The 15,922-nt window shown below is 38.1% G+C and overlaps 1 long non-coding RNA gene across 1 annotated transcript in view; it reads left to right on the top strand.

The window, feature by feature from the left end:
- Positions 1-476: 476 nt before the first annotated feature.
- The window catches only part of LOC135969043 (uncharacterized), a 309,091-nt gene continuing 293,645 nt past the window's right edge, over positions 477-15,922 (top strand). The window contains exons 1-2 of the long non-coding RNA XR_010584100.1: positions 477-683; positions 6,593-6,747. This is a non-coding gene — a long non-coding RNA (uncharacterized lncRNA). The remainder of the gene's footprint in view (positions 684-6,592; positions 6,748-15,922) is intronic.

Genomic DNA, 15,922 nt, shown 5'->3' with positions numbered 1-15,922 from the left:
AGGCTTTAACCACTTGAGGAAAAGAACATTTCTATGGTCCTATCTGATCCACATTTCTTTAATTTGGGAGCTGTCCAAGTTCTTCTGATCCTTGTTAAAGTGCCCTGAGCTGTTCTTGCCCTGTGCTGCTCTGCCTTGGGGGTATTCTATACTAGGTCCCATTATTTTACCCTCTGATTAAATACTTGCTCAAAAATCATTTTCAGTGTGGAATATTACGAGTTTTATTCCTAAAGAACTATGGATTCTCTCAGAAACATCTGCTGTGTGTTACTTGTTACTTATTATGTTGGGAATAATATTTTCCATGTTTCTTTAGCCCTTTAGCTCTCTATTTCTCTCTCATGTAAATGTACTATATTTTCTACGTAGCAGCCTCTGTCCACACTGTGAAGATAGCAACAGTGTTTTAAATACCACATATCCTGGTGGAGAAATTAACTTCCAGATTGGATCTAAGTTGTAATGTCTGAAGCTTGCACGCTATAGCATTTCCTGTTTAACGCTATTAAACATTCCCCTCTGGCTACAGCAGTTCAGGATTTTATTGTTTTATCCTCTGATGTGAACTAAGCTTGATTGCAGTGCCACACAAAACTAGACATGACTTTGCCTTCCTGAGTTATAACTCCAGATTGACAGACAGACTTGGAGCCGGAGGAAAGGATGAGATACTATAAGAGGTAAGAAGTTTTCTCCTTAGATATGCTTCTTCAATATCTGGACTTCAGTTAGTATATTTTTTGCAGATTTCCTTGGACTGATTTAGTGGTCACACTAAAGTTACTGCTTAGGCGAAGGATCAGGACGATGTTTGAGAGTGTTTATGTCACTAGAAAAAGATATTTTCATGGAATATTTCCTTAAAACATCAAACTAGAGTTCAATTAATTGTATTCTTCAATTAATTGGGATTTTTAAGTGATGCTTTACTTTGAGGGGAAAAGTATAGACAGCCAGACACAATTCCACATCAAGCATCTATTGAATGACTTATTTATTCATTCATTTATTCAACACTAGGTACTGAGTATGGTGACAAGGGACATAATTATTGCATTCAAATAGAAACAGATAAATGGATAAATGAATGATTTCAATTAAATATTATGTGTGCACATAAGCACAGGATGTTTTAGAATTTATAGGATAGACAACTAGGGAGATAACAAGGAAGGGTTCCTGAGGAGGTGACATATGATGTTAATTTCAAAGGACGACTAGAAGTAGGCCAAGTGAAATGGTAGTAAAAGGGAAAATAGCTGTAAGTAAAAGAACTACTTTGCACTCCAGGCAAAAGAAGAAATATAAGGGAAGAAGGCATACAGTAAGAACTGTAAATAATTCAGAGTATGACTGCAGCACACAGTAAAACATGGAATGTGGCAGAAAAGCTGAACTGGTTGGCAGAAGTCAGATCATTAAGGAACTTGTGTTATCAGGTTAAAACATTTAGATTGAACGTTGAAGGCAATAGAGAATCATTGAAGAATTTTCAGATGCAAAGGGTTATGGCTGTGTTTGCCGTTTAGAGAGCTACCTCTGGTGCAGTGTGGAGGCTGGATTGGAGAAGTTAAGACAGGAGGCAAAAACAATTAGTAGGCAATTAGTGGTAAGTTGTATTAGACCAGATAAGCAATGAGGAGGTAATAGTGGGAAGGAGAAGGTATATTTTAAAATAGTGAAAAAGATTTATGAGGTTGAATGGATAAGACACAGTGAATTTTTAGAGTTCAGAGTTGAGGGAGAGGGAGGTATCTAGGATGACAAACAAAGTGATGTGTAGGAAATAAGAGAACTGGCAGGACAGGACATGAGGAAAAAGATAAATTAATTTTTGTACATGATGAAAATACTTGGAGGTGAAGATCACATTTCCTCAGGGCTTGGACTTTGACCAATGACATTTAGAATGACTCTAAGATTTTGCACCAGCCTCACTTAGCAAAGAAACATTCAAGTATGTTCACTAGACCAGATTGATTAAAGAAGCTTCCAGATAAAGCTTCACTTGCACAGCAATTTAATTAGCCTGAACCTACCATTCCCTGAGTAGCTTCCTTATTGAGGCTTTCTTGTACTACTTAAAATACAAATCTATCTGGGAGTCAGATATTCGATGATATTACTGTTTTGGCCTTCATTATTTTAAAAATGCATCACATTTCCCTAATCACTGCCAAGGTGACAAGAAGCAATCCTCCACTTTACAATTGATCAAATTCTCGTTAGTTTGATTTTCACATTCTCTGTTACCCCCAGAGTGGATCTGTTATTTTTATCATGACCCTTCACTCATATTCATTATTGATTTTTTTTTTCTGAAGGATGCCAAAGCAATTACTGCCTGCCTCTTACTTCCTCCATGAAGGTATCTCAAATGACTTCTTAAGACCCTACAAAATCAAGGCTTGTTTACCCCAATCACACATCTCACCGCTTTTTCTCAGCTTTTCAAGATAAAAATTTAATGTGTCTCCTGATTGAAATGCTTCTGTGATTGTTGCCCTGCACCAAGTTCTATATTTCCCTGTTTTTTCCTGATAGCTTCTTTTCACAATCCAGGAAGCAACTTGGTGGGGGACAGCCTGGGGTAAACAAAATGATGAGGGAGGGTGTTCATACTGGTGGTATTTTCTAGTTACTTCTCCAGAAACTATTAGAAAGTTATTTATTTCTGTTCTTTTTACTGAAAATCTTTTTTAGATTATATGAATATATATTATTGTCAAAACATGTCTGCACTAGTGAATCAAATTGAATTGCCCTTTGATGTTTCTTTTGATGAATGTTTTTTTCAAAACTTGGTGCGATTTTTCGGAGCTTTATTGATCATTGTCAGTTGAAGATTATAGAATATGTTAGCAGGGTCTGACAAAGGTAGGTTTGACTCCTGATTGCATCACTTACTGTGTGACCTTAGCTAAGTCACTTAATTTTTTGGAGGTCTCTGTTTCCTCATCTATGAAAATATGCAATTATACACATTCTGCTTTTCTCTTGAGCTTGATGTGGTTTTCAAATCAGGAATGTATTTTATCAATTTCCAAACATTATACACATATATTTGGTAGTTTGGGCACATATTTAGAAGGTATAAAGGAAAAAAATGTGAAAGGTTTTGCTGCTTTTCTCTGAAAGACATAATAAATAATGTTTGGTGACCTGGCAGGATTTAGGTATTAAATTAAAGATATTTACAGAAAATTAGCTTATATTAAAAGAGAAATATGAGAGCTAAGAGTAATTTGATGTTTACTGTATGCCAAACACCATTCTATATGTTTTAGATTAATTATTTTATCTGATAGTCACAACATTATTATCATTAGATAAATTTTACAGATGACAAGACTTGCTTTAGATCACCCAGATAGTGAACAGAAGAGGGATAGATTTTAAATTTGAACTTAATGAAAACCTCATGATTTTAACCACAATGTGATTGGGCCTCATAATCTCGATCTAAGCTTGTTTAATTTTGATGTTTCAGTTTATCCTATAGCTATTTGCAGATGAACAATCATAGTTAACTGGGTTTTACTGTGTGTAGGAAAAGGGATAAAAAGATCTTGTGGGGGTGCTGTTCTTAAATCTTAGAAATCACCTTGTTCTCTAGTTTCTGTGTTAACTGTAGGGGAAGATTTAACAAAGTAAAAAACAGATACTCAGAAAACTCTTGAAACAACTTTCGCTCACTTGACTTTAAAATCTTAGAAGTCAGAGAACATATGCTTTTTAAAGAGGCTAGCACATAGTTGGTATCCTGTGAGTGTTTGTTGAATTGAACTGAGTTCTTCTCTTTTAATTTTCAGCAGTTTTATTTACCCTCAACCCCTGTTGACTGTGGCTAACAGTATAATTAAGCAGCTCTGCAGACACCAGCATAAAATGAGAGTCAAATATAATGTTTATGTCTACCAAGCAATTCTTGAAAGTTTCTGTACACAAGAGGAATCATATCTGATCCATTGTGAAGCATGATCAAAATACATAATTCGCTTTGAAAAAAATCTGTGGTTGATAGATGTTTAGGAAATATAAAGTAGATCAAATTGAAATGAAATTTAGATTAAATTATCTTAGACAGAATGATTTAGATTAAGACAAGTGGAAGGAATCTTAACAATTCATGTAGCCATCCCCTATAACCTTACCTTCGAATAGCACTGTGCCTAAACTTTACAAAAATCTCTGACGAGTTACATGATCATTAAGACTAGTTGGGAAGAAATTATATTAGTCTTATTATTAAAGCATTTCCATGTGTATCTACCTTTATTAGTAATGATTTGCAAATGTAATCAAGAATAGTATAACCTAACAGAGCAGTTCTCAAATTTTTTTAATCCCTTTATGCTCTTAAAAATTATAAAGAATCCCCAAGAGTTTTTTCTTACATGGGTTATATCCATCAATATTTACTATGTTAGAAATTAAAATGAGAAATTAAAATATGCATTTATTAATTTATTTTAAAATAACAAATCCATTATATAATTACCTAAATAACATAATTTTAGGAAAACTAATCTTATTTTTCAATACAAAAGTATGTCATGAAAAGGATGGGATTGTTTTAGATTTTTTCCAATCTCTTTATCATCTGGCATAACAGAAGGCAGCTATATTATCACATATATTTTTCTGCATTCAGTCTGTTGCAATATGTTGTTTCATTTGAAGTACAGGAAGAAAATCCAGTCTCACTCAGATAATGTAGTTGAGAAGGGAAGAGATATTTTTATAGCCTTTTCAGATAATTGTGGATATTGTTCTCTGATACTACACTAAAATTCAACAAGTAGTGGTTGTTTAAAGGTTAGTTGCAATATTGCATTGGAAACAAAACCACATTAGCTAACATTTCATACTTATTTTCATTAACAAGCATTGGTCTATCTTGCACTCTGAATGGATTTTTAAATAATAAATTATTTGGGAAATTTTAATTCACTGAGTTATACAGATCTTCAAAATGTTGCCTTTTTAAAATCCAATACAAAAATCATACTCAATATCACTGCTGATCTTATCAGAAAAATATTTAATGGTGGAAAACTGTCATGCTTATGATTGCAGATACCAATTTTTCAAAATTTGAATTTTCTCTTGAAAGCTTGAGTTTTACCAGTGTCAGCAAATACTGTCAGTTGTTCTCCTTTAAGTGACAAGCTCACTTCATTAATTTCTAAAGAACATGTTAAGAAATATCTAAGTCTGAATAACCATAGTTTATTAGTTGTTCTTTTAAGTGAAAATAGTGTTCCATGAGAAAAACATATTTCAGCTTGAACTCTAACGGTAACACAGTGCTTTTTCTTAAAACAACCATCATACTTCAGAATGTATCAGAAGTGCTTTATGCAGATTTTGCATTTGTCACACAGAAAATTAACGAAATGTGTCCTCATGGGTTAAGACATAAAATTAATAATTTTAATGCTTCACCAAGGACATTTTAAAGTGAAACTGGACTTTTTGTTATTCATTTACTATAAATTAATGGTGGTAAAGAATACAATGACAATAGTAATATGTGTTGCCCCAGCTTTGATTAATGCTAGGCCATTGGCAGTATTATGGTTTATTGCTTTTGCACCATCAAAGCAAATATCAGCACAGTGGAAAAAAAGCAAATAGCAATTATCATTATTAGAATGATTTTAATTCATGGAACTCCCTGAACCAGTTAACCCCTGGGCTCTGCAGACCATACTTTTGAGAATTCCACACCTAGAGAATGTCTGAAAAGTGCAGATTTTGGGGGGTGGGGGTGGGCAACCTTCCAAGAATTCCAATTCAAGAGTTCAGAAAAGGAATGTAGTAATGTGTATTTTACTAGCACCCCAGGATATTTTGAGAAAGTGGGCCTATGTAACACATTTTGAATCATCCAGCACAGTAGAAGAGATGCTTTCATTTTTTGCTATGGTTATGTGAAACTGAAATACAGACCTATCTAAAACAACCAATTATTTAATTTGATAAAGTTAGGAACCCTCACTTCTGAAGTATCTTTTGTTTGTTTTATCTAAGTTGATAGCTCTTTCTTTGTGTACAATCATTTTCCATCTCTCATCTTCCTTATCTACTTCCTTAATTGTCATTTTCTCTATCTAAACCTGTTTAGACTGTATTTCTCTTTCCTTGCTTGTGAAAGTCAAAATTGGACAGTCATACCATCCTCTCGCCATGCTTAGAGGAAGTCCCTGCTGTGTTTTCACATCATAAAATAATCAGGCTGTTCATCCCCTAAGTTCTCCCTTTTCCTTGTTAGCTTTCTAACCCTGTTATCTGCCTCCAGAATTCTGATCATGGCCGCCATGCCTGGCGTCAAGCCAGAGAATATAAATGAGTCTTGTCCAGGACTTTATAGTTGAATACCCTGGGTTTCTTTCCTTAGGGATGATACACTGGGGTATGTCTGATAAAGAGGAAAAGAGTAAGCGTTAGTAAGAGAGAAAGCTTGGGCATGAGTAAGAGCATTCCTTATGTAATTGGCCTGCTTCTATTCCCTTTTCTAACAATGAAACCTTGAAAACTAGGACTCAGCCACTCCTTTGATCTGTCTTCATTTTTCCCTTTTCAGATATCCTATAGTTGGCTGTCTGGCTTCAGAGCTTTCTTTGAACTTGGAAGACTTCAAGCCCCCACTGAGGAATCCTTGATGCTCTGTTGTTTTGTCTTGCTAAAATGTACAAGAAACTTGCAGAGCGCTATCCTTCAGGCTTAAAATCTTCCCAGGTGAGAACAAACTGCCTTGGTCTTACTTGCATTTCTGGTTGACCTGTTTACTTTACCCTTTGGGCATTTTCTTCTATTTGAAGGGCTCAGATTTTATCCCTCAAATACAATTATGGATACCTATTGGTTTCTACGACAGCTGGGTAGTTTTAAGCAAAATTTACAACTCTAAATGTTCACGCGGGCAGTATGACACATCAGTGAAACAGACTTTCAGTTGCGAAGTTGGTCTGGTTTAAATCTTGCCTCGGGGTCATAATTTGTGTGATGATGTTGTTAGCATAATTTAACTGAAAATACTGTTGTGTGTGTGTGACAAAAATTGTTACAGGAGGCTGGGCGCAGTGGCTCACGCCTGTAATCGCAGCATTTTGGGAGGCCGAGGCAGGCGGATCACGACGTCAGGAGATTGAGACCATTGTGGCTAACACAGTGAAACCCCATCTCTACTAAAAATACAAAAAAAAATTAGCCGAGCTTCGTCGTGGGCGCCTGTAGTCCCAGCCGCTTGGGAGGCTGAGGCAGGAGAGTGGCGTGAACGCTGGAGGCGGAGCTTGCAGTGAGCCGAGATCGTTCCACTGCACTCCAGCCTGAGTGACAGAACCAGACTCCATCTCAAAAAAAAAAAAAAAAACCAAACAAACAAAAAACAAAAAATTGTTACAAGCGTTGCCTTTATAGTAGTTGAACAATTTAAAGGGATATAATTGTAATGTTCAAAAAATGTTAAGTCATGAGTATGAGACCCTGAGGTATAATTTGACTTATAAATGTAAATATCCCTGCCATATTCGCTGACCCCATTTCATGCATAGATATGTATATATGTACACAGCTGTTTAAACTTTAAAGATCAAACACTAGTGCATGCAAGAAATCCACAGCAAATACTCCTGATTACACTTCTATTTCTAAAACTAATTATATGTCTGTGAAACTAATACCTTAAGAATTTATCAAGTGTCAGCAAATACACATATTTGTCAAGCTTGACCTCTTTGATATGAAATTTAAATCCATTTGTGGCAAAGCAAGTAGTTTTTATAGCAATTACTCCAATCAAGACAGGATCTTTCTTACTTAAACCAATAACAATAATAAAAACCACTTTGGGGACAGAAGCATAAGCTAAAGCATAACTCATGAATTTGCAAATAGTTTTTCCATGTAACGGACATTAAAATGAGTTCTATTTTTTGTCTATGACTTCTACTGACTTTTATGTGACAGAATAATTTATTTTGATATTAATTTCTGTATTATTCTCACTGAAGTGGACATATTTTTTTCCTTCTCCATCTAGAAAAAGTAGCTAAAACATTTTGTATCTCTGCTATGGCAGAGGCAGGAGTGGAAGACTTAAATTTTGATTCACCAAAGCAGCAGTTTCCAGAAATCCAAAAGGTGCCCCCATCCAGGCCTTTTGATTTTTAAAAACATAGTCTTTTGGAAGGATTATTCACAAAGAGGAGAGTTCTAAGATATGGAAGCGGTGGAATAAGGCAACCTGGAGATTGGAGTATTTGGGGAAGGCTTTCCTGAGTCTAATAGTTTTTTTGAAGGTTTCCTGGAGAACAGAAAAATGGAAACTCACTTACAAAGCTCCAGTTGGGGAATTACTAAGGAATTCCTGTAGGAGCTTGACCATATGTATCATGAACTTGAGAGAATAATGGTGAGGCTCCTTGTGAATGAATCTTGGGCCAGTTAGGCAAACCATTGTAAGAGGCACTCTGAATCCCATTAGAGTGGAATGACTAAATGAACTTGAAGGATCTGCTTGATAGAATAATAATATTGTCTAAAAAACCCTTAAAATACGATAACCATCATATAATAAAGACTTGCATCACTCCTCAGTTTTGAGTACCGCTTAAGCCTGTGATTCTGGTATAATCCTCTGGAGGGTAGGGGAGATGTCTCTAAAATGACTGATATCTTGGTGGGTACAGAGTTTGGGCAGATTTCACAATCTGGAAATGTAATACAGTAAAATATTAAATCCAAATGTTTTGGAATAAAAATCATACACACACATACACACTTACACTTCATCTATAAAAGCTATAATCAATGAGTGGTGGCACAATTCTTATTAGTCTTTTGATTTCCCCAATTTATGGTAGGTTGCTTATTATTATTATTATTATTATTATTATTGAGACGGAGTCTTGCTCTGTAGCCCAGGCTGGAGTGCAGTGGCATGATCTTGGTTCACTGCAAGCTCCACTTTCTGGGTTCACGCCATTCTCCTGCCTCAGCCTCCCACATAGCTGGGAATACAGGTGCCCAGCAACACGCCCGGCTAATTTTTTGTATTTTTAGTAGAGATAGGGTTTCACCATGTTAGCCAGGATGGTCTCGATCTCCTGACCTTGTGTTGCCCATGCCTTGGCCTCCCAAAATGCTGGGATTACAGGTGTGAGCCACCGTGCCCGGCCTGGTAGCTTGCTCATTACTAAAGTACAACACTAATTATTCTGTGCAATCCTGCTACTGGAAAAAAAAAATGTACTTCTGGCCCATTTGTAATACTGTGATGGCATTTCCCTTCGTTTTTATTTTCTGAGCATCTATTGAATGATACAGGTAAGCAAATTAAAGTCTTTGGAAAAGATTGGTGGGTGTTGAGGACAGACTAGGCAGTTGGCATGACAACGGAGAGGAAGGAAGAGCAGGGTGGTGTGGCAGCCACCTGAGAGTCACACAGGGCAGGGGAGCCCCCACTCCCAGCCAAGGGGGCCAGTGAGTGAGCATGCTACCCAGCCTGGGGAACCGTGCTTTTCCAAGGAACTGTGCAACCCACAGATTGCAAGATCCCACTTGTGAGCTCAGTCCACTAGGGCCTTGGGTCCCAACTGCAGAGCCACGCAGATTCTCACAGATTCTCAACAAACACTCTGCTGGAATATGCCTAAGACTGCTGAGTTCCCAGGCAGAGAGGTGGCCATCACCACGGCTGCCACTGCCTGTTGTCTAAGCCATCTGAGCTCCCTGGGGGAGGGGCAGCAACCAACACTGCAGCTGCTAGCTACCTGAGACAGGAAGTTCCTGGCTGGGAAGGCTGGGGGAGGGGAAGGTCGGCAGTCATTACTATAGCCCCAGGTCCTGCTTTTTGCCTGCTGGAGCCAGGGCCAGACTACTTGGTCACAAGAGGTATTCCCCACAGTGCAGCACACAGGCTGTGGCCAGATAGCCTCTTCAGGCCTGACCCTGACCCATCCCTCCCTCTTAACATGGCAGGGCCTCCCTGCAGAAACTCCAACAACTCCAGCCAGGGGCTCAGGGAAAGAACTCTGATCTCTCTGGGCCTGAACCCCTAGGGGGAGGGGTGACCATAGTCTCTGCGGACAAGCAGATGTAGTCTTTCCTCCTGCTAGCTCTGAGGAATCTGGGCATCCCAGATGAGTGGGTTACCCCACAGCACAGCACACCCCCTCCACCAAAGGACAGCTAAAGTACTTCATTAAATGGATCCCGGTTCCCATACCCCCCAACTGGGTGAGACATCCCAACAGGGGTCACCAGACCCCGTATACAGGAGCATTCCTTCTGGCTTTAGGTTGGAGCCCCTCGAGGTCAGAGATCCCAGAGAGCAGGCACCGGACTTTGCTCTTCTCCAGCCTCCTTAAGTGGCATCTCCAGCTGCGGGAGTGAACCAGATGAGTAGGGCCTGAGGTGAACCCCCAGCAAACTACAGCAGCCCTACAGAAGAGGGACCAGACTATTGAGAGAAAAACAAACAGAAAGTAACAACAGCATCAACAACCAAAAAATCCCGACAAAAACCTCATCTAAGGGTCAGCAGCCTGAAAGATTGAAACTAGACAAACTCATGAAGATGAAAAAGAATCAATGAAAAAATGCTGAAAACCCAAAAGGCCAGAGTGCCTCTTCTCTTCCAAATGATCGCAATACCTCTCAAGCAAGGGCACAGAACTGGACGGAGGATGAGATGGATGAATTGACAGAAATAGGCTTCAGAATGTGGGTAATAGCAAGCTTCGCTGAGGTAAAGGAGCATGTTCTAACCCAATGCAAAGAAGCTAAGAACCATGATAAAAAGTTACAGGAGCTACTATCTAGAAAAACCAGTTTAGAGAGGAACATAAATGACCTGATGGTGCTGAAAAACATAGCACGAGGACTTTATGAAGCATACACAAATATCAATAGCTGAATCAATCAAACAGAAGAAAGAATATGAGATTGAAGACTATCTTGCTGAAATAAGGCAGGCAGACAAGATTAGAGAAGAAAGAATGAAAAGAAATGAAAAAAAACCTCCGAGAACCATAGGACTATGTAAAAAGACCAAACCTACGACTGATTGTAGTACCTGAAAGATACAGGGAGAATGGAACCAGGTTGGATAATACACCTAGGATATCATCCAGGAGAAATTCCCCAACCTAGCAAGACAGGCCAACATGCAAATTCAGGAAACACAGAGAACCATGTACGACACTCCATGATAAGATCAACCCAAGACACATAATTATCAGATTCTCCTAGGTTGAAATGCAGGAAAAATGTTAAGGGCAGCCAGAGAGAAAGGCCAGGTGACCTACAAAGGGAAGCCCATCAGACTAACAGTGGATCTCTCAGCAGAAACCCTACAAGCCAGAAGAGAGTGGGGGCCAATATTCAACATTCTTAAAAGAATTTTCAACTCAGAATTTCATATATGGTCAAACGAAGCTTCATAAGTGAAGGAGAAATAAAATCCTTTTCAGACAAGCAAATGCTGAGGGAATTTGTCACCACCAGGCCTGGCTTGCAACAGCTCCTAAAGGAAGCATTAAATATGGAAAGGAAAAACCAGTACTAGTCACTGCAAAAACACACCAAAATGCAGAGACCAATGACACTATGAAGAAACTGCACCAACTAGTGTGCCAAATAACCAACTAGCATCAAGATGACAGGATCAAATTAACACATAACAATGTTAACCTTAAATGTAAGTGGGCTAAATTCCCCAATTAGAGACACAGACTGACAAATTGGATTAACAGTCAAGACCAACCTGTGTACTGTATTCAAGAGACCCATCTCACGTGCAAAGACACACATAGGTTCAAAATAAAGGGATGGAGGAAAATTTACCAAGCAAATAGCAGAAAAAAGCAGGGGTTGCAATCCTAGTCTCTGACAAAACAGACTTTAAAACAACAAAAATCCAAAAAGACAAATAAATAAGGGTATTACATAATAGCAAAGGAATCAATTCAACAAGAAGAGCTAACTATCCTAAATATATATATGCACCCAATATAGGAACACCCAGATTCATAAAACAAATTATTAGAGACCTACAAAGAGGTTTAGACTCTCACACAATAATAGTGGGAGACATTAACACTGTCAATATTAGATCAAAGAGACAGAAAATTAACAAGGATATTCAGGACTTGAACTCAGGTCTGGATCAAGTGGACCTAATAGATATTTATGGAACTCTTCACCTGCAAATAACAGATTATATATTCTCATAATCACATGGCACTTACTCTAAAATTGACCACATAATTGATAGTAAAACACTCCTCAGCAAATGCAAAAGAACTGAAATCATAAAAGTCTCTCAGACAGACCACAGTGGAATCAAATTAGAACTCAGGATTAAGAAACTCACTCAGAACCATACAATTACATGGAAATTGAACAACCTGTTCTTGAATGACTCCTGGGTAAACAATGAAAACAAGGCAGAAATCAGGAAGTTCTTTGAAACCAATGAGAACAAACAGACAACATACCAGAATCTCGGGGATGCAGCTAAGGCAGTGTTAAGAGGGAAATTTATAGCACTGAATGTCCACATCAGAAAGCTAGGAAGATTTCAAAGCAATACCCTAACATCACAACCAAAAGAACTAGAGAAGCAAGAGGAACGAAATTCAAAAGCTGGCAGAAGACAGGAAATAACTAAGACCAGAGTGGAACTGAAGGAGATAGAGACAAATAAATAAATAAATAAAACATTTAAAAAATCAATGAATGGTTTTTTGACTATATTAATAAAATGGACAGCTAGATAGACTAATAAGTCAAGAGAGGGGAATCAAATAGACACAATAAAAAATGATAAAGGGTCACCACTGACCCCACAGGAATACAAACTGTCATCAGAGAATACTATAAGCAACTCTTTGCAAATAAACTAGAAAATCTAGAAGAAATGTATAAATTTCTGGGAACATACACCCTCCCAAGACTAGACAAGAAAGAAGTTGAACACTTGAGTAGACCAATAACAAGTTCTGAAGTTGAGGCAGTAATAAATAGACTACCAGCCCAAAAAAGCCCAGGACTAGACAGCTTCACAGCCAAATTCTACAAAAGGTACAAAAAGGAGCTGCTACCATTCCTTCTGAAACTGTTCCAAACAACTAAAAAGGAGGGACTCCTCCCTAACTCATTTTATGAGGCCAGAATCATCCTAATACCAAAACCTGGCAAATATGACATAAAAATAAAAAACTTTAGGCCAGTATCCCTGATGGGCATCAATGCAAAAATCCTCAATAAAATACTGTCAAACCAAATGCAGCAGCACATTAAAAAGCTTATCCACCACTAACAAGTTGGCTTCATCCCTGGGATGCAAGGCTTGTTCAACATATGCAAATCAATCAACGTAATCCATCACATAAACAGAACCAATGACAAATACCACATGATCATCTCAATAGATGCAGAAAAGGCCTTTGATAAAATTCAACATCCTTCACTGTTTAAATCTCTCTATAAACTAGGTATTGATGGAATATATCTCAAAATAATAAGAGCTATTTATGACAAACCCACAGCCAATATCATACTGAATGGGCATAAGCTGGAAGCATTCCCTTGGAAAACTGTCACAAGACAATGATGCTCTCTCTCACCACTCCTAATCAACATGGTATTGGAAGTTCTGGCCAGGGCAATCAGCAAAAGAGAGAAATAAAGGATATTCAAATAGGAAGACAGGAAGTCAAATTGCAGACAACATGATTCTATATTTAGAAAACTTCGTCATCTTAGCCCAAAAGCTCCTTAAGCTGATAAGCAACTTCAGCAAAGTCTCAGGATACAAAATCAATCTACAAAAATCACAAGCAGGCTGGGCGCAGTGCCTCATGCCTGTAATCCCAGCACTTTGGGAGGCCGAGGCGGGTGGATCACAAGGTCAGGAGTTCAAGACCAGCCTGGCCAATATGGCGAAACGCTGTCTCTTCTAAAGATACAAAAAATTAGCTGGGCGTAGTGGTGGGTGCCTGTAATCCCAGCTACTCGGGAGGCTGAGACAAGAGAATTGCTTGAATCCAGGAGTCAGAAGTTGCAGTGAGCCGAGATTGTGCCATTGCACTCCATCCTGGGTGACAGGGCGAGACTCTGCCTTAAAACAAAACAAAACAAAACAAGACAAAAAATCACTAGCATTCCTATACACCAACAAGAGACAAGCAGAGAGCCAAATCATGAATCAACTCCCATTCACAATTACTACAAAAAGAACAAAATACTTAGAAATACAGCTAACAAGGGACATGGAGGACCTCTTCAAGGAGAACTACAAACCACTGCTCAACAAAATAAGAGAGGACCCAAACAAATGGAAAAACTTTCCATCCTCATGGATAAGAAGAATCATTGTGAAAATGGCTCTGCTCCCCAGAGTAATTTAAAGATTCAATGCTATTCCCATCAAACTACCACTGACATTCTTCACTGAATTAGAAAAAATCAGTTTAAATTTTATATGGAATCAAAAAAGACCCCATTTAGTCAGACAATCCTAACCAAAAAGAACAAAGCTGGAGGCATCATACTACCTGACTTCAAACTATACTAAAATGCTATAGTAACAAAAAAAAGCATGGCAGTGGTACCAAAACAGACATATAGACCAATGGAAGAGAACAGAGACCTCAGAGATAACACCGCACATCTATAACCATCGGATCTTCCACAAATCTGACAAAAACAAGCAATGGGGAAAGGCTCTCCTATTCAATAAATGGTGCGGCGCAAACTGGCAGCCATAAGCCGAAAACTGAAACTGGAACCCTGCCTTACATCTTATACAAAAATTAACTCAAGATGGATTAAAGACTTAAATGTAAAACCCCAAATCATAAAAACCTTAGAAGAAAACCTAGTCAGTACCATTCGGGACATAGGCATGGGCAAAAATTTTATGATGAAATTGCCAAAAGCAATTGCAACAAAAGGTAAAATTGACAATGGGATCTAATTAAACCAAAGAGCTTCTGCACAGCAAAATAAACTATCATCAGAGTGAACAGGCAACCTACAAAATGGGAGAAAATTTTTGCAATCGAATTTATATGGAATTTAAATGAATGTAGAAGAAAAAATCAACCCCATCAAAAAAGTGGGCAAAAGATATGATCAGATACCTCTCAAAAGAAGACATTTATGTGGCCAACAAACATATGAAAAAAAGTTCATCATCACTAAGCATTAGAGAAATGCAAATAAAAACTGCAATGCGATAAAATCTTACGCCAGTCAGAATGGCAATTATTAAAAAGTCAAAAAACAACAGATGCTGGCAAGGCTGTGGAGAAATGGAAACATTTTTACACTGTTGATGGGAATGTAAATTAGTTCAACCATTGTATAAGACAGTGTGGCTATTCCTCAAAGATCTAGAACCAGAAGTAAAATTTGATTCAGCAATCCCATTACTGGGTATATACCCAAAGGAATATAAATCATTCTGTTTTAAAGATACATGCACACATATGTTTATTGCAGCACTATTCATGATAGCAAAGACATGGAACCAACCCAAATACCCATCAATGATAGACTAGATAAAGAAAACATGGTACATATACACCATGGAATACTATGCAGCCATTAAAAGGAATAAGATCATGTCCTTTGCAGGAACGTGGATGAAGCTGGAAGCCATCATCCTCAGCAAACTTACACAGGAACAGAAACACCATATGTTTTCACTCATAAGTGGGTGCTGAACAACGAGGAACACATGGACATAGGGAGGAGAACAATACACACTGGGGCCTGTCGGGGGAGTTGAGGGGAGGGGAGCTTCAGGACCGATAGCTAATGCACGCGGGGCTTAGTACCTAGATGACGGGTTGTTAGGTGCAGCAAACCATCATGGCACATGATTACCTATGTAAGAAACCTG

Source organism: Macaca fascicularis, chromosome X, assembly GCF_037993035.2.
Source record: "Macaca fascicularis isolate 582-1 chromosome X, T2T-MFA8v1.1".
Lineage (NCBI taxonomy): Eukaryota > Metazoa > Chordata > Mammalia > Primates > Cercopithecidae > Macaca > Macaca fascicularis.
Note: the sequence above shows the minus strand (reverse complement) of the source record. Positions and strands in the feature narration are given on the sequence as shown.